Raw genomic sequence first — 26,253 nt, forward strand, 5'->3', positions numbered from 1 at the left:
TTAAATATATGTAAAAGCCACGAAATGTATAAATATTAAAACAAACAAAAACATAACGCCCTTATTGATGTACAATATAATGAACGAAGAACAAATATGGTATACAGCAACAAACGACAATCGCTGAAGTAATGGGTCATGATAATGGGCAGACATATACATAATATGCTGTGGTAAACTTGTTTGCTTTCTACTTACATGTATCCTGGTACAGAAAAAAAAACTACGAAAATCAGTTGAAAAGGACACAACTCGTCAAATCGATACAGAACAGAAAAACATCTAACAAAAAAAAACCGGACGTAGCAGGGTATTTATACATTCCCACAACAACAAAAAACACTAAGCACAGATCTTACACTACTAAAAGTTACTGACAAGTCAATATCAACAAATAAAAACACGCATCTTTATCTAAGACTAGAATATCAATTCACACACATCCAACGTCTAATGGACTTAGTGTAAAGACGTTACTAATAGTAGGTCTATTTTTATCTTTGTTCACTGTTTTCATACACATTTCATTACAATTCATCTCCGATATAAACATAAGGTGTATGTCATACAAACTGACTCATTAGTAGTTCCATATACATCATTTTCGTATTAGTAGTTATTGACTTTGAACTATCTTTTAGTTACTGCGAGTAATCTCAGATTTGTAATTTGTCTGTTGTGTTTTTGATATTTGTATCTATCTGATAAACCAATTAAGCCGTTTATAATTGTTAATCCTGGTGCCTTTGATAATTATAGATTATTACACGGCATTTTTCGTATCATACCCTTTATCGGCCATAGGTCATGATATCAGCCCAAGAGCCACAGGATCGAGGGTTGATATCATGACAGAGGACCGATAAAGGGTATGATATGAAAAATGACATGTAATTATCTTTTTATCATATACTTCCACCGAAGAAATACAGACAAGAACCATTAAAAGTCTTTCTTTGAACTTTTAGAAAATAATTTATAATTAACCAGATACAAATTTCTGAACTTTAATTGTTGTTATTAAACGATATAACAAGCATCAGGGTGACATAAATGTATGAAACCAATTACATGACTTGTATATTAATGTTCTTAGTTAAAAAAAAATATTTGTGACATTTCCTGTAAAAGTTGCCCCTGCGAACATATGCATTGCTTTTCCTTTGTGATTTTCATGTACGATTTATGGCATTTCATTTATTCCTGTAGTTGTTGTTGCTGAAACTGGTTTAGAATTAGATTCGAAATTTGAAATGTATTTCAATACAAAAGAAAGTTCGGCTTCTTCTCGGAAGCAGACAAAAGTATATCATTGTTGTTATCATCCACAGGCCTTGGGTTTTTATCCGAAGTTATTTTCCCTGTACCAATTTAACTCCAAATATTAGACATTTCCTTCTGTTGTTCAATTGATGCTGAGCTATAGGAGTTTATGGATTGGACATTTTTATGTCCACTCAGCTGCATTATGGGTGTATCTGGTATGTCCTCATGTACCAAGGCAGTGATAGTAGTTTTTTTGACACTATGATTAGTTTTTCTACCCTGAATACCACTGTCTTCACACAATTTTTTAACAAAAGTACTTAAGGTGTTCTTTCCTTAAGCTTGTCTTGAAAACCAGACACCGTCATCCTTTGTTTGCCTGGAAAACCCCAAATAAGAGGGACAATCATCTGCAACCATATCATCTGGTCTTCTTCTAAGAAACTGTTTATATGTCTGTATAGGACATCTAATATTACCTAAAAGAAGATAAACCAGTTCAATATTTATTGCTAAAATGTCATTATTATACATATGTTTACAACAGTTAAATATAGCTACATTTTTAATATCTGGCTGTTATTTTCTGATGGCAATATCTTGATATCTTGTTTAATACATAGTTACACTACATTTATACTATGTTTTGTGCTTTTTAATTGACTTTTTCTGTAATTCAATTAAAAATTTCAATAATTATTTTGAATTTTGTCTCCCTATAAAACTTTTCCTGAAACATTACCTGTGTCAGCAAACATCTTGGCTTGAAAGGCACGTGTATCCAAGTTAGCACCATTTCTTGTTTTGGTTATCCTTTCTTTATGTTCAAGATACTGCTGACCATCAGTAGTAGCCTTCATTTGAATGTTTCCCAATCTCAAAGTTGTGTGCTCTTCCCGGGAAATTTGTAGAGTGTTATTCATCCATACTGTTCTTACAAGAGATTGAAGATTTCCTGCCAAAAATTCTAGGAATTTGTTTGAGTAAAAAATATTTGATTTACACTTGTGAATAAAATGAGGTTAAAATAATATATATTCTTACGACTGAACAATATCAGGGGAAGATAATTCAAGTTATTGTCAAATCTTTTTTTTAATTACATCATGATCATATCAATGTGTTCATTTTTTAAGAGGAAATTGTGAAGTCACAAAAGGTCAAATGACAAGACAAAGCTACTTAGATATCAATAACAAAAATAATAATTATGCAAAGAATTGTTACATGCGCTTATCAGCTCTTTTTCGTATAGTAAATTAACTTCTTCAGCTTCGAAGGGGTCTGCTTTCCTTTTTTTGGCTCTTATTCCCATGGATTTAAGCTATTTCAGTTTTGCAGACATCACATCTCTAGAGTGGTGAAATTCTTTGTCAATCAATATATTTATTGCACATTTCTCTGTTAGATATCTTGAAATGCTGCTCTGCATTGATCTGACAGATTGAGGTTCATAGTTTGACTCGTCGTCTTTTTTACCTGTCATGAATAAACGAGCCAAACATTTATCAAGTTCCGTAACAGGAATTTCTTCCGCTAACCTCATCTCGTTATTGCATTTCAACCATTTGGTGAAAAGTCTCATGTCACTAGTAGTTTTTCTAACTGTATTATCGTTTTTCAGCGATTGAAAAAAAGCAGCAGTGTCCGTGTCGTCTGCCATGTTCACAAACAACTTTCTGGAAATACCCGAAATTGCATGTGATACAATGTAAACCTCACGGACAATAACGGAAAGGCATGCGATAACATCCCGGAAGCAGTAATAAAGGTGCCTTTATCAGCCCGCTGAGGAAATTTGGAGGAATCTGGTTAATAAACCTTGTAATCCTTTCATAGCCTTTTAATATTTTTAAATGTTATTTAACTGTAAAATTTAAGTATTATTTGATACAAGTATATGATAACTATTTTTATAGTTTGTTCTTATGTTGTGAAGTTAAGCGACTGTCCCGTGATAGTGGAAGGGTTGCAAATCCCGCCACGTTCTGTAGATGCCTATCCCGTGTCAGGATCCTTTGATTTAATTTTTGTCGTAATATACTGTATATCATATTTGGTTTTCGTTTATTGTACATAAATCAGGCCTTTATTTTTCCGGTTAAATTTCTTTAATTTTAATTTTCATTTGTCATTTCAGGCATGTTTGTAATTTAAATCGTTACAAGGACATATCTTTTTTTACTGTAAAGTACAAATACACAGGCTATTGTTATTTTAAACGACTCTAGTAGAAAGTTGTCTCATTGTCAATCATACCATTTGTTTTTTATATATACTTACTCACCATTTATGAAGTATTGTGAAAACTAAATAAATAAGAATAAAACAATTATGTAGCAATTCTTAAAAAAACATCTTTTAGAAGGGCCTATCAAAACATTTGGTATAATTTAAATGAAATCGATACTTTCTACCTCCCAGCTGAAAATATTGGATACTATATATAGGGATTACAGCGTCACTGTTACTTTGCATCAATTCCTTCGACGTTTTATATATGTATATATATATATACTGTTTATCCTAACTATTTGCTAGTGTTATGAGCCAATATCTATTTAGTCTGTTTGAAAAATGACGGATAAGAGCCGAGTGCTTTTCAACACAATTATCTTTTATGTAATTGTAAGAAACTCAATTTGCTATGAAACATCTGAAAATACGAAATTCACAATACAAGCGGAAAAAAGAATTATTTCAAGTCATTCAACAATAACAACCAAATCAGATTCTGTTATAGAATGTACCATTATGTGTAAGAACAACAGGGATTGCGTGATCACAAGCTGTGATCGTATCACTGAACAATGTAAATTGGATTCCGACAGTAAACCAAAGACAGAAACCTTACAAACTGGAATTATCGCAATAAAAAGTAAATGAGACTTGCTACATTTTGGATTCCTGTAAATGGTTTATTGAGAAAATGTATTCATTCTAAAAATAAAATGGGTTCGAAAATTATTGACAAGGATTTAATATCTGTTTTTTAAGAATTGTTCGGGAAAATGTTGTCCTGACTATCATAATCAGTCTAAATTTTTATATAGATTAAACCGTTGGTTTTCCTGTATAAATGTTTTGCACTAGTTTTTTATGAGGTCCTCTATAGCTTGCTATTTGATGTGAATCAAGGCTCTGTATTGAAGGTCTCGCTTCTACCTATCATGATTTACATGTGTAAATTGAGACTTGGATGGAGAGTTTTGTCATTTGTACTCATATCACATCTTTTAATATCCAAACGGTTCTAAAGCTGTAAAGGACCACATTGATGAACATACAAGGTATCAGAACCATGCGTTGGTGGTTATAGTTTGTCTTTGTGAACTTTTGAAAAAAACTAAGGCTTTTCTACCTCAGGAATAAATTACCTTAGCTGTATTTGGCAAAACCTTTTTTTGGTCCTCAATGCTCTTCAACTTCGTACTTTATTTTGCCTTTTACACATTTTGGGATTCGAGCGTCACTGATGAGTCTTTTGTAGACGAAACGCGCGTCTGGCGTAAATATGAAATTTTAATCCTGGTATCTATGATTAGTTTATTTATTAGCATTTATGTTAAGTGAACTATTAATTGGAAATTATACGATCTTTAAATAAAAGAAAAGAAAATCTTGAAAAGTAATATTTCTTTTATTAGACGATGATAGTCCTTGCTAGTAATAACACTTTATAAAGGTACTAGAAATATATTTAGTTTTCTCGTTTGAATTGTTTTACATTGTCTTTTTCGGGCCTTTTATAGCTGACCATGCAGTATAGGCTTTGCTCATTGTTGATGGCCGTACGGTGACCTATAACTGTTAATGTCTGTGTCATTTTGATCTCTTGTGGACAGTTGTCTCATTGGCAATCATACTACATTTTCTTTTTTATATTTACCCTTTTCATAAAATTTTGAACATATTTGAAAATTTGAATTTTTCGTCTCGAATTCATACTTTTTGTATGTTAAACAAAGCATAAAAAATCCAATTAATATTATTGCGTAAACTGATCAATAGTTACGGTTATTAACACCAGTTAGGTTTACTTAGAATGGAGGGGTAAATAATAACAACAGACTGGTGTGATCTAAATTTAATGTCTTTATCTAACAACAGTCTTGTGTTATGTAAAAGTAATGTCTTTCGATAACAACAGTCTGGTGTGATGTGAAGTTATTGTAATTATCCAACAAAAGTCTAACGTGATGTATATTTAATGTGTGTTATCTAACAATAGTCTGGTGTGATGTAAAGGTAATGTGTTTATCTAACAACAGTCAGGTGTGATGTAAAGTTTATGTCTTTATCTAACAACAATCAGGTGCGATGTAAAGTTAATATGTATATGTAACAATAGGCTGGTGTGATATAAAGTTAATGTCTTTATCTACCAACAATCTGGTGTGATGTAAAGTTTATGTCTGTATCTAGCAACAGTCAGGTGCGATGTAAAGTTAATGTCTTTATCTTACAACAGTCTGGTGTGATGTAAAATAATGTCTTTCGCTTACAAAAGTATGGTGTGATGAAAAGTTAATTTGTATATCTAACAACAATCTGGTGTGATGTAAAGTTAATGTCTTTATCTACCAACAATCTGGTGTGATGTAAAGTTTGTCTTTATCTAACAACAGTCTGGTGTGATGTAAAGTTTATGTCTTTATCTAACAACAGTCAGGTGCGATTTTATCCTGGTATCTATGATGAGTTTATTTACAACCACTGGGTCGATGCCACTGCTGATTGAGATTTATTTCCCCGAGGGTATCACAAGCCCAGTAGTCAGCACTTTTTGTGCTGACATGAATTGTCATTGATATGGTTATATTTATAAATTTACTGTTTACAAATTTTTGATTTTTTTGAAATACTAAGGCTTTTCTACCTCAGGCATAGATTACCTTAGCTGTATTTGGCAAAACTTTTAGGAATTTGGGTTCTCAATGCTCTTCAGCTTCGTACTTTATTTGGCCTTTTTAACTTTTTAGATTCGAGCATCACTGATGAGTCTTTTGTAGACGAAACGCGCGTCTGGCGTATATACTAAATTTAGTCCTGATATCTATGATGAGTTTATGTATATGTAACAATAGGCTGGTATGATGTAAAGTTAATGTCTGTATCTACCAACAATCTGGTGTGATGTAAAGTTTATGTCTTTATCTAACAACATTCTGGTGTGATGTAAAGTTTACGTCTTTATCTAACAACAGTCTGGTGAGGTTAAAATATGATGTCTTTATCTAACAACAGTCTGGTGAGGTTTAAATATGATGTTTTATCTAACAATAGTCTGGTGTGGTGTAAAGTTGATGTCTTTATATAACAACAGTCTGGTGCGATGTAAAGTTAATGTGTTTATTTAACAACAGTCTGGGGTGATGTTAAGTAAATGGGTATATCTATTAACAGTCTAGTATGAGGTAAAGTTTTGTTTCGTTTGAAAGTGGGTTTTTGTTTGTTTGCTGTTTGTAGTAGTTATTTATAAATGGGAACTAGTATAACTAGTTCTGATATTGGTTCAGCAACGGTATGTACTATTTATAAACTTTGGTGTTAGGTGCATAAGGCATGATGACAGTTTTGGCAGTTTCTCTGGCTGGGGTTTAAGGTTCATATGAACCCTATGGCTAAAATGGCCGTATTTTCACCTCAAAATTTACTATGAGTACAAACCTGTGCATCTGGAAACGTTCTAAGACATAGTATGCCCTAGAAAAATAAAATTCAAATGCATTGTATGATTTAGAAAATTCATCACTTAACTGGATTTTGCCGTACACTTTTATCGTACTTGTGGGGAAGTTCTCAAACCTGTTTCTCAACTTAGTTTATTTTGGCACCTTCTAGAGGAATGAAAAAAAGTGCACAGCAAAATCCTTGTAAGTTTTTATTTTTCTAAAACATAAATATATCTGAAATTATTTCATCTAGGGCATGCCATGTCTGAAATTTTTTACAGACGCGCAGGTTTGTCTGTACTCAGAGTAAATTTTGAGGTGAACATACGGCCATTTTAGCCATAGGGTGCACATGAACCTTAATGGTACTATATAAAGTTGTAATCTAAATGTATTATATTAGTATCGAAGGTGCTCACAGTCACGTCAAATTGAAGTTGCTCACATTGGTATATATACAATTGCTGCTATGTTTATTGAACGTACAGGCGTTGGATGTAATGCCGAGGAAAAATAAAGGATGCGAAAGAGGAACAATATAATATGTATTGTATTTATATGTTGTTTGCATCGAAGAAATCTATACAATAAAGTAAAATAAGATATTGTATCACAAGAGAAAATAATATGCTACTGCGAGCAACAAATCCTATAACTGTGTTTGTCATGTCTATAGCCTATTGAATTTAGAGATGATATTAAATACTTCCAATTCGAACGAGCAGGGCGAGTGAGAATTTAATGTTTTTATCTAACAACGGTTTGGTGTGATGTAAAGTTAATGTGTTTATCTAACAACAGTCTGGTGTTTAATTTCAACATATCTTATTGTCTAAAATTAGGCAAAATGTATGAGACACAAGTACATTATTCGTATTAAACCTGACGCAAAATGAATATACTTATAATAACAATAATATAAACATGAGTGTAAGAATCAAGTAAAGAAGGTTCGCTTTGAAAAAGGCAATAGTTTCAGAACGACACATATCGCAGTTGAATTAAAATACTATTTATTGTTTTTACCTTTGATGATTATTTACACCGGAAAGATACTACGCTGTTTTAATGAACATAGAAGACAACCTGCTTTAAAGCGTTTTTTAAAAATAGAAGAGAGATAGTGAGAACATATAGCTAATACCAGTCTGGTGTCATATGACTGGTAAATAAACTCATCATAGATACCAGGATTGGAATTTGTATTTGCGCCACACGCACGTTTCGTCTACAAAAGCACACCAGTGACGATCGAATAAAATTATGTTAAAAAGGTCAAATAAAGTACGAAGTTGAAGAGCATTGAGGACCAAAAAGTCCTAAAGTTTTGCTGAATACAGCTTAAGTAATCTATTTCTGAGGTAGAAAAGCCTTAGTATTTCAAAAATGCAAAGTTTTGTTAATTTATAATTATGAACATTCCAATCTAACTCAAGTCAACACAGAAGTGCTGACTACTGGGCTACCTAGGGGAATTAAAATAACATCACCAATGTCATCGACCAATACGCGCTTTTCGTCTACAAAAGACTCATCAGTGACACTCGAATCAACAACTAAAAGTTAAGTAAACACCAGAAGTTTAGCTTGATCTGACATGGATTGGCGATCTAACACCATTTTAGACTGATGAAATTTGAAGATTTAATTAAACATCAATATTGAATATATTAATTGTAATCAGTTAATGCATCTCCAGTGGTGTGATGTGAATGAAATAAGTTTATTGAATATCATGTGAAACAATGGAATGTATCAGACTGGTGCAAGATACTATTTATTTATCTCTATATGCATAAATATTTTGATATTATAGATCAAGAACCAACTGACTGCTCCAAAATGCCCATGGGAAGTATCAACGGCGTCTACAAGATTTTTACAAACAACAGATGTATAAATGTGTATTGCGATATGACAGACGATGGATGGACGGTATGTTTAATCTAGGAATCAGAACTTCAAAGATTCTGAAAATGTTTGAATCATAGTCGGTTCAGATAAATTTGTCATTTTGATATTCTTTTCCCATAAATATGTTAAATTAAGGCAACAGTAGTATACCGCTGTTCCAAAGTCATAAAAGATGTCAGGGTTACAAACAAAAAACTAGAGAAACATATCAACTCTAAGGCTGAAACAACGGGACACCAGATACACTGTAGTGCAACAAAAACAATCGCCAATGCAACATACTTAGAGTCAGAATAAGAAAATGTTAATGCATGTATACAATTGGATTATATGATAATTGAGGTATGTTGACATTTTCAGAACACGATATATGAAACAAACATAAACTTTTATCTACCTCTTTACAAGCAGAACCAAAAACAATGAAGGTCTAAACTATATATGTATTGGCTTCCGAAGCTTCACAAATCACCTTACAAATATAGATTTATTTCGTTCTCAAGCCATTGTTCCACTACTAAATTTTCTATTCTTCTTACTAGTACACTTGGTACAATTAAAAACCTGATAAGAAATTGTTCAAATAAGGCCTTTGAAAATAGCGGAATTAATTACTTTTGGAGTGTCAAAAACTCGTTTAAAATACTTGATAAATTGCATGCTTATATTGGTGATTTTGAATCTGTTCAAAGTTTGGATTTTTCTACCACTTTGTCTAATATTCTCATTAAGAAAAAATCACACACCTAACTAAATGGGTATTTAAAAAGTCAGAATGTGAGTACATATGTCAAAACTCTTTTAGGTCTTTTTTAGTTGCAATAAACAATAGAACTATGTCAACTGGACATGCTTTGATACTATATCTGCCAATGAATTTTTACTAGATACCATTTTTGTTCGCTTTGGAGATTCCGTATATCGTCAAAATATCGAAATAACAATGGGGACTAACTGTGCATTATTTATTGAGGACCTGTTTTTTGTATTGCTATGAGTTACATTTTATGACTGAAATACGCAAAGACCTATCAAAACAAAATCCGATACAAAAATTTAATAATACTCTTAGATATTTAGATGATATATTGGCTCTCAATAATGAGGACTTCAGTATGTATACTAAAGAAATTTATCCTTTTGAACTTACTTTAAATAAAGCTAATACTAACAATGACCACTGCCCTTTCCTCGATCTTGATATCTATATCATTAACGGAAAGATTAATACAAAAATTTCCTATCGTAAATTATCTATTTTTAGATGGTGACATCCCTTGTCGCCATCTTACGTTGTTTATTTATCTCAACTTGTACGATTCACTCGTGTATGTAACAACTTTTAGGATTTTAGAGAGAGAAATTTATGTTTTACTGAAAATATATTACACCAGGGTTTTCGATATCACAAACTAATCAATATGCAGACATCTTATACGTTCAGGTATTTCACATCAAATTTTTATGGTAATATTCTTTACAAAGCAAAAATGTCAGTATTCACCTCAAAAGCTAACAAAACCTTTAAACAGACTGTTGTCAAGTCATTAAAGTTTGCATATTTTGGCTTTAATATTGATTCACTTGGGTCTCTGCATCGGAATTAAACACATTTATTTAAAAACCAGTTAATGGCATGAGACGGGTTATGTTCTTCTCATATATTTTATGATGGTATAGTACTAAACCATTAACGGGAGATAATGTGCCTGATATTCATATGATGAAGACATAATCTTTCAATCAGTTTAATTGAGGTCTGGAGCTGGCATGCCAGTAATTGCTAGTAGATAAACTCATCATACATACCAGGACTAAATTTTGTAGAAACGCCAAACGCGCGGTTCGTCTACAAAAGACTCATCAGTGACGCTCGAATCCAAAAAAGTCAATAGGCCAAACAAAGTACGAAGTTGAAGAGCATTGAGGACCAAAATTCCTAAAAGTTTTGCCAAATACAGCTAAGGTAATCAGTCTGTTGTTATTCATGTACGAAATTCATTATGTTTATTTTCTTTTGTTACCTCTTCTGACATCGGACTAGGACTTCTCTTGGACTGAATTTTACTGTGAGTATTGTTATGCGTTTACTTTCCAACATTGGCTAGAGGTATAGGGGGAGGGTTGAGATCTCAAAGAACATGTTTAACCCCCGCATTTTTGCGCCTGGCCCGAGTCAAGAGCCTCTGGCCTATGGAAGTCGTGCATGATTTTCAGTTTTAGTTTCTTGTGTTTAGATTGGAGTTTAGTAGGGCGTCAATTATCACTGTATTAGTATCGATATTTGATAAGGGGCTAGCTGAAGGACATTTCCGGGTGCAAGAGTTTCTCGCCTTTTGAAGACCTATTGGTGATCTTCTGCTGTTGTATGTTCTATGGTCGGATTGTTGTCTCTTTGACACATTCCCCATTTCCATTCTCAATTTTATTCTTGTTTGTCGTTTTCATTTAGATTATAAAGTTGGTTTGACTGTTTGAATAGTTTTGCACTATTCATTTTTGGTCCTTAATATTTTACTAAAATTACAAATTGTGACTTTGGTGGATAGTTGTCTCATTGACTCTCATATCATATCTTCTACATACATATATAAAACTGTAAAAATGTTAACTGAAGTGAAGATTGAAGAACCTTTTCAATCAATTCAAAATATACTCAAGTTTAAACAATTTGGAGAAAAATAGGAGGCCATACCGAAAGGTATAATTGTTTTTGTAAAATGAATTGTAACAAAGAAAATTTAAGTGCATGAATTATTTATTTTTTTGTTTTTGGACAAGATGTATTGAACATCCTTCTATAGACCTCAGATTTTCAAGTAGTCATAGCTATTCAAGCTATATCATTTAGTAATAATGTATCAATAAGAGCATGGAAGGAAGCAAAAATTATAAAACAAACTTTTTAACATTTTAAGGGGAACATATTATAGTATACCGTTGCTTGTCCCTCAGTTTGTCCGTTACGTACATCGTCAACATGTCAGACAATGACTCAAAAACGAGTTAACTATTTTTTATGAAACTTTGATGAATTGTTTATATCAATTGCCGAAAGCTCCTTTTTTTTATGAAACTCACGTTTCGAAGGTTCTTGAATCAAATTGATGAAAAAGGGGAAAATTGTCCTGTTTTCAGACAATCAATCAATATCTAAAAAGGAAAATCACAAAAATACTTAACTCCGAGGAAAATTCAAAACGGAAAGTCCCTTATCAAATGGCAAAATAAAATGATAAAACACATCAAACGAATGGACAACATCTGTCATATTCCTGACTTGGTACAGGCATTTTCAAATATAGAAATGGTGGATTAAACCGATTTTATAGCGCTAAACCTCTCACCTATACATTTTAATTCCATTTAAATAGCATCAAATTCCATTATATTTACAACGATGCTTGAACAAAACAGATATTGAAGGCCGTACCTTGACCTATACTGGTTTACTTTTATAAATTGGTACGTGGATGGCCTGTGAGTTGTCTCATTGTCACTCATACCACATCTTCCTATGTCTATGATATGTAAATAGTCAAAATATGGGTACAGCAGTCATCACTGTGTCACAATCACAAAGCAAAAAAATATTTAACAATAAAGCACAAAAAGCATCTATCAAATTTAAAAACCACATGCATTGCTTCGTGTGTTTGAAGTCATAAAATTTGAACGTCACATATAGAAATGAAACTTTAGTAAATTGTTTATATATATATTAACGTAAGATTCCTTAGATTTTAGGTTTCTAAGTTATTGTTTTTTGTTGATAAACAAAGGTTTTTATGAGACTTTGGTGACATGTTTATATCTTTTAGTGTACGATTTTTTAGTTTTATTTGTTATCAATTTTTGATATGACATTGCTCATATCACATCTCTTCATTTATTTCATTTTACTGAATCATGTCGCAGTTATATATTACTTACAAGCTTTGTAAAAGTCAATCGCCGTTTTTAGTTTGACACATTTTTTCTAAAATTTGTAAACAAAGTTGCCCATTTTAATACTTTTCCGAAAAATTGAAAATATCCTTTCTGAAAGTAACATCTTCAAAGTGTATGCAATTTAGTTTCGCTACACTAACATATTGCGAACATGTACAATTATGCGAAAGATTTAATAACCAGCTTGCAATAATAATTTATCCCATTTGCATTGTTTTGATCAAGAAATAATGTTAAAACTAGTTAAAGGGTTAACAAAAAACGTGAGTTTACACACAATTTTAAAAATATACTTGACTGCTTAAATCTCTTTTCTAATTATCACCGAGCAAAAGCAAATGTAAATGACAGGTGTTCTTTTTCCGTTCTTAGATACAACCAAAAATATTGTCACTGAGAACAAATATTAATATGAAAGCCAGATTCCAAAAGGTGGCCGATGTATGGTAATGGACAATGTTACGGTATAATATATGGAATAAGCCTGAACAAAGGTCTTGAAGTTAATGTGACTGTGCTTATATAATTATGCAAGCTGTACGAATCTCTTTTTGTAATGAACACTTTTTTTCAATGTTATAGTAATACCTGTTTAAATGTAACCAATCAACATTTGTTATTCATTTGTTTGGTGTGTTTGAACTTTTGCTTTTGCCGTTTGATTTCGGTCTTTCCGTTCTGAGTTTTGAGTTTTCGTTTTTTTATTTTTTATTTTACTTTTTATATGCTTATTTCACTAGAAGTAGGACATATATTTGTAGGACTCTAAAGTGCGATGGTACTCTTAAGTACGATGGTCACGCTAAAGTGCGATGGTCTGCGCTAAAGTACGATGGTGTCTCACGCTAAAGTGCGATGGTATTTTGTTTGCTAATGCACAATGGTATATGGCGCTAAAATGCAATGGACCAATAGTATAGATTTATGGATTAAAACGTTAAAGTGCATTGATTTTGAAAAATATTCTTTTTGCATAAGCTAGTATATACATATGTAAAGGTATAAATTATGTGATAGGCTAAGTTATAATTTCCAGATAGGCTAAAGTGATTGTTTCTACATTTAAAAGAAAAACCACGTAGTAATTGCTAAAGAAATATTTTAGGTGTCACAAAATACTATATTTCCTGTTATTTTTTTTTACAATTAGGGCGTATTAAACATTTGCAAAATTGGTTTATCTTGCCGTACACACAGTCTATCACTAATGTGAAAACCCCCCTTAGAGTCATCACTGTCAGTTACAAATCCCTTTACTCTAACGACGTTAATTTTGAATAAAATCGACATTACTTTAATGGGACCCCTTAGTAGACTGCAACGTAAACAATGATTTAAATTTAAATGTTCGTTGCCAATAAAAGCAGGATAAAGGATACATATGCGTATACTATTTTGTATCAATATAGACATTGGGTCAACTTCAGGACACAAGTCCTTCTTCCAGTACCCGAAAATGAACACATTCGTTTCAGTCTATACAAAGCCCGGTTAGGTTTAAAATCAAGTCATGGACATACCGTTTTAAAAGTTGTTAATCAAATATTCCTTATCTATCTTACGGCATGTACACTGATTTTTGGTTTGTATAAACGACTGCTAACGTCATAATCCAACTACGTTTGTACGTCTATTCTTTCGCGGACCATCAGACTTTAGCGTATATAGGCATCGTACTTTAGCTTAGACCATCGTTATTTAGCGTGGCTATCGTACTTTAGCGTCCCCATCGCACCAGGTCCTGCTCTTTTGAGGGTTCATCCGATTACCCATATTTTTGTTTGCTACATCGGTAAACTACTGTTGCCTTAATTTATACAAGTAACTAAATCTATAAGTCTTCACTTGGGCCATAATTTCTGAGTATATAAATATTGACTCGTGAGTTCTGAATACACCGTTCCTTTATTGCAACTAGATTACTACGAAACAATTTATTATCTATGTTATAGGTGATCCAAAGACGACTAGATGGGTCAGTAGATTTTTATAGAGAATGGTTAGACTACAAGAAAGGATTTGGCAACGTTTCTGGAGAATACTGGCTTGGTAAGTTTGAGTATAACTAACATATTGATATTTGTGTTTTCGCAGTTTCAAACCATATTAAAAAATGACAGGTTAAATTTAGCACGTGAAAGAGTAAGAACCTAAAAACAACGAAAGAGTCTCTGATAAATCTTTTTCCTGGGAATTTATGAGATCGGGGTAATTTTATTGTTTGAACCATTACAATTGAAGCAAAATCACGGGATCTTTGGGGAAAATACATATTTTTCTCGAAAACTGCAAATCAATAACAACGTATTGACGTTAATATATTTTAATTCAAAATGAATTTATTTCTAAGACGGTTAACTAAATAAATACACAATAACTTATAACTATAACACAGGTCAAAGTTTACATAAAAAAGTTTAGATTAAGCTACCATCGTTGCACTTCTGTATTGACATGAACTATCATTGATATGGTCAGCATGGTCAGAATTATAAATGTTCTGCCTCAGGAATATATTACATTAGCTGTATTTAGCAAAACTTTAAGGAATTTCTGGTCCCCAATGCTCTTCAACTGCGTACTTTATTTGGTCATTTTAGGAATATTTGATGATTCGAGCGTCACTGATGAAAATTTTATAGACAAAACACGCGTATGGCGCAAAAATCAAATTGTAATCCTAGTTCCTATAATAAATTTATTTCTTTATATTATGTTAATAGAAATCAGAAGATGTTGACATCAAACAGATAATTAATTCAATCTTAAAAACCTTATGATATAGAAATCGGTCAGGATAGCAGAGAAAAAAATGATATTAAGACATGTATAAGCAACAATATTGGTTGTTGGAAAAATTCACTTAAACTTTAACAGGTTTCTGTACAATGACATCATTATATTATCAGTAAAACAAAGTACAAAAAAATCAACCTTGAAAAGACAATTTGTTTTATTTCTGAAGGTAACGACAACATCTTTAATATCTTGAATGGAAAGTCGCATAGTTTGAGATTTGACTTAGAGAGGGGTTCTGGAGAGAGGAGCTATGCTCAGTACGAGACATTTAAAATAGAAGACGAGTCTGAAGATTATAGATTAACATTAGCTGGATACAAAGGAACAGCTGGTAAGCTTTTAAGGAAGAGCTTGTGATATATTTGGGACCACACGGAGATGTTTTGACAAAATATTACTGAAGCATATTAGCGGCACACAATTTATTATTTTTATGTTTAAGGTCTTTCCTTTTCCAAAAGGGAAAGTCCTAACTATATTTCTTCTGATTATTATTATTAAGGTCTTCCCTTTTCCAAAAGGGAAAGACCTTACTGTTTTTCTTCTGATTATTATTATTATTCAGGTCATTCCTTTTCCAAAAGGGGAAACCTTACTGTATTTCTTCACTATAGTATTATTAGGTCTTTCCACCTTTCGTTGTTACCTTTTGCTTCTTCTGATGTTTAAGTCTTTCCAAATTTCGTGCATACCTTTTGCTTCTGTTTTATTTATTAAGTCTTTCCACTTTTCTGTGGGAAGACCTTTTATAGTACTTCTTCTGATTATTAGGTCTATCCACATTTCGTGGAAAGACCTTTTACTTTTGTTTTGATTATTTTTTTACTTTAAAAAAAAAATTTGGTCACCCGTTTTAGATGCTATTTTGTTTTTCAACATATCAATAGGTTTTTTGGCTCGGATGACGTACAGTGATGGGAACTTCAAAACACAACCTGTGTAACCAAACACCTATTCTTATAGGAGTTATCTCCTAGCGTCCCCTATTTCTTGTTATCTTTTTCAACAAACTATTTTGGTTAAGTTTATCTGTTATTATCGGATGACATCTTATTGGAGTTATTTCCCTATGAAAATTTAACATAGGTGATATGTTGAATAAATTCCTACAGTATAAATCACAGGGGCATTTAGTCTTTTGATATAGAGTCCATGGTCCATTTGGATAAAATTGAGATCAACGTCAAAGGTCAAGGCCATGTTCTAAATTTTGAATTTTGATTGTAATCTTTACTCAGATTTATATGTTGACCTTGACCTTTGACTTGATTTGTGGTAAATGTTTGGGTCATTAAGGCGGAACTTCTGTACATTTTGACTGAAGAGATTTGACCTTTTTGTTAAGGGCATAACCCCTATTTTAGCTTTATAAAAAGACAAAATCAGATTTTACTATTAAACCAAAGGTCCTAGACTCATGGGGTCTTCAAATATGCTCTTTTTTAAGGTAATGACTTAAAATCGGATTAAGAAAACATCTTTTCCCGAAGTAACATCTTTATTTACCAAAAAAACAGGTATTGCGAGATTGTTTATAATCGTTCAGGCAATACTAGGTCGTGTTTTGAGATGATTCAATGGCAAATTGGACAAACTTAAACAGCTGCTTAGAACGACTGCCTGTATCTCATTGTTTTTTTTTTTAAGTTATATAAAATTCCATATAAGTTGTATCATTCGTAAATATAAATCAGCATGCAGACATCTTATACGTTCAGGTATTTCACGTCCAATCTTTAATGGTAATATCATTTCCAAAGGACAAAAATTTCGATGTTCCTCAAAATCTAAGCAAACCTTTAAACAGACTTATTTAGATGGGATATGGGTACAATTCTGTTGTCTGGCCATTAAGGATGGCATGTTTTGACATTAATGTTGATTCACTTATAGGATCTTTAAATCGGAAATAAACATATTTTTCTAAAACTGTTTGTTGGCATGATACGGGATATGTTCTCATACATCTTATGATGGTATGATAATAAACCCTAAAGGAAGAATTAATTAATTTATGTGTCATTGACATTTTGCCTCGTTTCATTTCTCGCTTATTCTGACATCGGACTCGGACTTCATTTAAACTTTATTTTACTAGAGGTTTCCCGAACTGGGAGCCATCATTTAACTTTTGGAAATAATTGATGTATACAGTTAAAATCAAAGTATGTTTTATAAATCATATACAGAACTATTGTAAGAATTTTAAGATGTTAATTTGTACTAATTTCATGCGGATACTTCTTGTATTCTTGTATTCATAAATACACAATATTGTGTGTACTCTATTATGCTTTCAAACAAGTGAGGGGGTTGGTTGTGTTATGGTTGAAGTCAGAAATTTGATATCATATTTCACTGCTACCATACAGGAACATACATTAATAATCCGTTCCCAGCACCAATATATACTGTTCCCTGTACCAAACAAGTGATATATTTCAAAATGTAACGCTATAAGGAAAGGGTTCATAATAATTTGTTTGTCCTCTGTTTCAACAGATTGTTTTTTTCTTCATCACAATGGGGATCAGAAATATTTTTTTTGGAAAAATCCATACCCCCTTTGAAGTTAAATGTTCGTTCTATAAGTAATATAAGCATCAATCTTTTATAATGATTACCATCCACCGAAAAGTCCAGTGACAAAATATAAGGAAAAGGATATGTTTACAATGTATTGCGTTTAAGACAAAATGTTGCTTCAATGATCGAAAAGATTAATTTGTTAATAACAATTGATTTTAATGAGAAACCAACACGATTTTGAACACAATTTCGCCATTTTAACGTATCCTTGTTATATTATATCATCTTAGTAATTAAGATACGACTACGAAAGTTATGAATAGACAATTTCTTATTATTCCAAATTCTATTTAAGTATTAGAACAAATTCTTGATTCTATTTTATTTTCTGAATATACACAAAAAAACAAAACACCAAAATATACAGAAACGCAAATCTATATTCAGAATCTAAAGGTCCAGACAACTCAGTACCAGTAAGGACTGTTTGATTCATTCTCTTTGTGCATACAATAAATATTTTTGTATAAAATTACAAACAAAGTATTCTAGAAGCAGTGAAATCGTAAATAAATAAAAGATTAAGTTTTTTATCACAGATATGCAATTCGATTTCTTTAATTTCATATTGATGAATACAATAATCTCATATTTTAAACGACACCTCCATAACAGCATCAACGGTTGTGTTACGTACCAATCGCACCTGATACATAGCAAATCGGGAAACCTCTATTGCTATGGGTTTCTTTATTGTAAATTTGCTAGGTTAACTGGGGGGAGGGGGGTAGATCTCCAAAACATGTTTAACCCCACGGGATTGTTGCACATTTCCTAAGTCCGGAGCTTCTGACCTTTGTTAGTCTTGTAGGTTTTTAGTTTTAGTTCAGTTATATGTTTAAGATATAAAAAAGAAGATGTGGTATGATTGCCAATGAGACAACTATCCACAGAAGACCAAAATGACACAGACATTAACAACTATGGGTCACCGTACGGCCTTCAACAATGAGCAAAGCCCATACCGCTATTATACGCCCCGATAAGACAATGTAAAACAATTCAAACGAGAAAACTAACGGCCTTATTTATGTAAAAAAAAATGAACGAAAAACAAATATGTAACACATAAACAAACGACAACCACTGAATTACAGGCTCCTGACTTGGGACAGGCACATACATAAATAATGTGGCGGGGTTAAACATGTTAGCGGGATCCCAACCCTCCCCCTAACCTGGGACAGTGGTATAACAGTACAACATAAGAACGAACTGAAAAAATCAGTTAAAAAAGGCTTAACTCATCAGATGGACAAAAATACAAGTAGAGTTTTGTATGACGTCCATTTTCACTGAACTATTGCCTCTTTGACATATTCCCTATATCCATTCTCAATTTTATTAGATCTATACAATCTCATCATATATACCAGAATGTTCGTATAACTTTGTCTTCGAAGTACACATCAGTGATACTCGAATCAAAAATGTAAAAAATGCCAAATAAAATAGAAAGTGAAAGGAAGTGAAGCATTGATGAGTCAAAATAAAATTACGAATATGTTTGATTGTTGTGGTATGCATAAGTAAAGGAGACGGATTAAGACCCTGCAAACATTTCTAAGTCTAGAAGTTATCTACTGAACTCTTAGATAGGTATGGTATTAGAATAATTAATACAGTGGATTTATCTATGGAACAAAAACTCCATATTCATTCAAATTACATTTACTCATTCTTAATTTTAGATTGATTTTGTTACACTGAATCTTATGTCTAGATAACTTTGTTCTTGCTTTTATTCTTTTTTACTTTAACCAAAATCTGTTTGTCTGGTGTTTTTTATTAGTTTTCCCACTGTAAGTGTCTACTATAATTCTATCATTCTACCAAATACATTTACACTGCAAAACAAGATTGAAAGTTCCAAAACTAATATTATTATTCTATTTATGAAAACTTAGGGGATGTCAATGGGAACCTATTCATTCAAATATCCGGTCAATTATTTTCAACCAAAGATCGTGACAATGACAACTGGTCCGGAGGGGAATGCGCTAATTATACTAAAGCTGGATGGTGGTATGCTGATTAAGCATGGAATAAGTATCGGTGCGCCTTTGTCAATCCAAATGGCAAGTACAATGACGGAACTGAAAGAGAAAGTGTCTACTGGTTTTCATGGACAAAATTCGAAGGTATGAAATCTGTCACAATGAAGATGAAACATTTTTGATTTCAGAATTCTGTAAATTGTCGGCAGATGACTCCAGATACCTTGTCAAAAAGACCAGTTGAGCTACCGGTATCTCGAAATTCTTTTGTGGCCAGACATACTTCGAGATAACTAGAGTCGATCATATTTTTGTAGTTTATTATTTTCTTCATAAAGAAGGCTGTTGATTTTCTTGTTGGCATTTATTTTTTACAATATTTCATGTCTGGTTCTTTTACAGCTCACTGTATGGGTTTTGCTCAATGTTGGAGGCCATTGATGACATTTGGTCTTTGATTGACAATTGTCCTACTGGCAATTATGCCACATATTCTTATGTTGATATCAACTGTACATTTTGTTCTTGTGTATTAAAAACAAACTCATAAGAGATTTCAGTCTTATAATTAGTAAACCGTTTAGTCTACATAAGATCTACCAGTGGAACTAGAATTTAAACAGCTGAATAGAAAAATCGAAACAAGGTTGAAGAGCATTGTTACCGAAAAGTTAAATTAGAAAAGTAGTGCTCCGACAATTTATAACTTGTGTTGAAAAACCATCGTATTTTAAAGATTACAATACTTTAGAAACAGTAAACCACAAGAAAACTAACATATCAATTATATTTCCTGTCCTCACAAAGGCAGGTAACATTACGTACATATTTACAAAGGGTAACTTCTCTCATCTTTGCTAGCCAAGGAGAACATTCCCGTCCTTTTCTCTCCACCCTTTGAAGATTAAACCAACACTTGTGATTATAATGATGCGTCATGTACTGGAATATTGAAGTAACGCCCTTTCCAACAACATCATTATTGATCAATGGCAGCACTCGAACTCTCTTAAAAATGCAGACGTGTACAAATAGTTGCGTCTTGTTTTTGTAAATTTTCTGAAGCAGGAACTGAAAATTTATAATGTTAGTTTTACATTTTTTGGGGGGTGGGGGTGGGAGAAATTGTTGCACAATCAGTACGTGGCAATTGTCTATTTGAATTTTCTACATTTACACGTAATCATCATAAAGGTGCTTTTTTATTTGATGCAGGCATTTACAACTGCAACCAATAGAAATTAATGCTCGTGTCTCCGAAATTCCATCCTAAACCACGAAGGGTTGAGGGAAGGGAACTGGTTCGTTACCCTTGATTTGCGAAGGTGACATTATCTAGTCATTATAATGATAGGTGTATTAACAAAGTTACGACTCCGTTGGTTTGCATGGTAACACACACACATGGTCTTGTCTAATTACATGCTTGTTAAACAAATAAGTTGGAAAGTATCTATAACTGAAATCAACGGGTTTTATAAAGGATGGTATACAAGCTAATCTAATTGTCTGCCATGTATAGACTAGTTTCAGCCAAATCTACTTTAAATGCAAACAATAAATACCTGGGCAACAGATCTAGATATAATGACAAATATCGGTTAATTTTAACGAATGCTATTTCATTCTGATGCACATAGCCTTAAATGCCCCCCAAAAAATGGTCGTCCAAATCCATATGAGGGTAGTCTGCTACACAGATATTTTCCAACAAACTCGTAAATTGCGTTCGTAAAACTTTGAAAATATCAAACACTGGTCCTAGCTGTAAGTTCATTTTATGTCATGTATATAAATGGCAAGGAAAGTTTTCACGGCGCACTTTTTAGTTAAATTTTTAGATTTAATGCTCTAAAAGTCAAGTTAAAGACCATAAACTTGCAAACCTAAAGATCAAATATAAAATTTTGAAGATAAAATGTAAAAGAAACGCCATTACATCAGCACAAGGTGACCCAAATAATGATAAAACGCAAATTTGGTCAAGTACTTCATGATGAGAGCAAAAACCACGAATGAATGGTAAACGCAAAATTGACAATGTCACGTTACAAGATATAAAAAAAGTTGATTGCACTGCTATGTTCTCAATTCCGTCCAATAAGTTCATGACTATTTGTAATATTTATAATTCTTGGACTCATAATAGTTATCAAAGGTACCAGGATTATAATTTAGTACGCCAGACGCGCTACATAAGACTCATCAGTGACGCTCATATCAAAATATTTATAAAGCCAAACAAGTACAAAGTTGAAGAGCATTGAGGATCCAAAATTCCAAAAAGTTGTGCCAAATACGGCTAAGGTAATCTATGCCTGAGATAAGAAAATCCTTAGTTTTTCGAAAAATTCAACGTTTTGTAAACGGGAAATTCATAAAAATGACCACATTGTTGATATTCATGTCAACACCGAAGTGCTGACTACTGGGCTGGTGATACCCTCGGGGACGAAACGCCCACCAACAGTGGCATCGACCCAGTGGTATAAAAAGTTATCAAAGGTACCAGGATTATAATTTAGTACGCCAGACGCGCGTTTCGTCTACTAAGACTCACCAGTGACGCTAATATCAAAATATTTATAAAGCCAAACAAGTACAAAGTTGAAGAGCATTGAGGATCCAAAACTCCAAAAAGTTGTGCCAAATACGGCTAAGGTAATCTGTGCCTAGGATAAGAAAATCCTTAGTTTATCAAAAAATTCAATGTTTTGTAAACAGGAAATTTATAAAAATGACCACATTATTGATATTCATGTCAACACCGAAGTGCTGACTACTGGGCTGGTGATACCCTCGGGGACGAAACGACCACCAGCAGTGGCATCGACCCAGTGGTGTTAATAGTTATCAAAGGTACCAGGATTATAATTTAGTACGCCAGATGCGCGTTTTATCTACATAAGACTCATCAGTGACGCTCATATAAAAAAAAGTCAAAAAGTTGAAGAGCATTGAGGATCCAAAATTCTAAAAAGTTGTGCCAAATACGGCTAAGGTAATCTATGCCTGGGATAAGAAAATCCTTGGTTTACAGAATTGTCCTTATAATAGCTTTACACGCTAACAACTACAAGCAAAAAGTACAGTAGTAGTACGTGACTTTATAGAACTGTTAGAGCTAAAATCAATTCCTTCCTTAGCTATAGGTAAACCAAAACCTGAAAATATTAAAATAGGCGATGGAAACCTAATCACAAACTTGGGGATAAAAATTACTGCGGCAATAAGTAATGTACAAGGCATGCTACGATAAATATATTATACGTTTTAAACCTGATTTGCATGAACAGACATTTCAATCGGAAAACTAAGTAATACCAATGTTAATAAAGGCAAAAGTAGTATACCACTGTTCGCAATTTAAATCGATTGAGAAAAAAACTAGTTCGGGTTACAAACTAAAACAGAGGAAAACTCATCTAATATAAGAGGAGAACTGGAACACAACAGAAACACAACATTTAAATGTGATGCTCAGATGAAAAGTTCGAAAGCCAAAACAAGTATAAAATTGAAGAGCATTGAGGACCAAAAGTTCCAAAAAGTTGTGCCTAATACAGCTAGGATTTTTCGCCTGGAATAAGAACATCCTTATTATATAGAATAATTCATACTTTTGCAAACAGTCAACACAACATTAAAATGTAACACACACAGAAACGAACTATGATATAACAATGGCCATTTTCCTAACATGGAACAGGATATATTCAGAATAAAAAAAGGTGGATTGAACTGGTTGTTTGATATGCCAAACCTCACGCCTTTTTGGCAATGTTAAATATAACATGAAAATGGCAACTTTACATGACAGGACTACAATAAAAATAAATGAGAGAACATATAGGACAGAGAAACACACGAAAAATAGCTAACAAAAGGTACCAGGTTTAAAATGTAATACGCTAGACGTGGGTTTCGTCCACACAAGACTAACCAGTGACGCTCAGATGAAAAAAGTGCGAAAGCCAAAACGAGTACACAATTGAAACAGTTGTGCACAATACGGCTAGGGCTTTCTGCCTGGGATAAGAACATCCTTATTATTTAGAATAATTCATACTTTTGCAAACAGTAAATTTTATAGATATACATTATAAAACCGAAGTGGTGACTTACTACAGAATAAAAACGGAAACATTACATAAAACAACCTAAACCAGCACATAAAAATACACAGCCGAGTTAGCCAAAGCCATCAACGCGCAAAGTGACGACACACTTGAATTTCTAAACGATTTCTCAAATATAAGATGGAATTAGGATAGAATTCACAATTAGATTTGTAAGTTTAATATAACATTTATTAATAACAATGAAAATTACAATACTAATTCATATCTAAGTGAAGTAGTAATTAGAAAATCTGACTGAGAGAAAAAAATAAATTGCGTGAACAATACAGATTTTCTATTTATCTCGCCTCCTTTAACTATTTAGTTGATGTTATAAGTTAAACAGAGGCAAAAATCAAGAAAGCTTAAGGTCTCAATGGTAAACAACAAAGCAAAGTCAATACGTTATTTCTTGGCCAGGGACAATGTACATCTTTTTAGGATGCAGGGAACTAATAGTTGCTGCAAATTTGCGGAATTCAATCAGGGTTGCTCAAAAATTATAAAAAAAGCCTAGGTACAACAACAATGCACGGATCGAAACACGATTATTAACAACAGAAAACCAATAATAATACATGCAAAACTACTATTATCATCACAAAAATAACCAGTACACAACTTCTTCAAATAAGCATTGGGAATATTATGGTTAAAGAAGATCTTATCTCATGTATACTGTATTATTAATAAGTATTATTGCTTAAATCGTTAAGATAGAACATTTTCATACTGGTTGCAAATTGGTTTATTTCAATCTTGTAAAGAATGTGATTTTGTTATATATAAAAATTTAAAAAAACATCTTAACATTGAAGAGGTCTGATACATGTGCAGATATGTACACATTATAACATTTATCTATATTTAATTAAAATAGAGAATGGAAATGGGGAATGTGTCAAAGAGAAAACAACCCGACCATAGAAAAAACAACAGCAGAAGGTCACCAACAGGTCTTCAATGTAGCGAGAAATTCCCGCACCCGGAGGCGTCCTTCAGCTGGCCTCTAAACAAATTGTTTGTATGTGTGTGTTTATGACCAATTTTATTCTTGTAAAAGTATAGCAATGTCTATATCCAAAATCAAAGAATAATTTAAAATCAACTTCTAGTTAGGAGAAAAATTATACGTGCATTATTTGAACAAAGTTCTAGTACTATTGAAAGAAAGATAACTCTAGACTTTTTCTATATTACCTTTTTATAAAGCAAGTAGGGAGAAGCTAGCTACAATAGCGTGTATATATGTTACATTCCTTTTGTATAATTTTATGTCTGATTGCCATCATGTATCTTGGCTCTAGAACCATGTTTATCTGTCAAAACTTTTAGAAAAATAATTATCATTCTTATAGAAAAACAAAACACTTATGTATTTCTAGCTGGAACATTCAAAGACTTATTAGCAAGGAACATGATAAGATTATCTATCCAGAATTTATTCCAAACATAAAAAATGACATAAGATGTTTTTTAGAAACTCATTGTAGACCTGAACTCAGTTAAGATATTCAATATTTAAAGCTATCCATTTAAGAAGAACTAAATCTAAAACATAAAGGAACAGATTTTGGGGCAACTCAGTATATGTCAAATTATGTTTAAAAAAGGACTTAAATTTCGTTAAACAGCACACAAATTATTACATTTGGTTGCAGTTATGCAGGATCCTTTTTTGTCTCATTTAGCTACACAAATGTTGATATTTTGTTTTATTTCGATTTTATTTCTACACAGTAAATATAATTTTACGTATAACATCAGTAGCCAATGTTTCTATTGACATTTCTAATAACACAATATAGATATAAGTTAACAGATAAGATCTCCTGGGACAATCTTTTACTTTATATCATATAGTAGTTAAATGTTAAAGCTCCGCTATAAGTGAGTTGGTATTGTTAGGTGCTGGTGGGTCCTGATTCTGGATAAGTGGTT

Source organism: Mytilus galloprovincialis, chromosome 6, assembly GCF_965363235.1.
Source record: "Mytilus galloprovincialis chromosome 6, xbMytGall1.hap1.1, whole genome shotgun sequence".
Classification (NCBI taxonomy): Eukaryota; Metazoa; Mollusca; class Bivalvia; order Mytilida; family Mytilidae; genus Mytilus; species Mytilus galloprovincialis.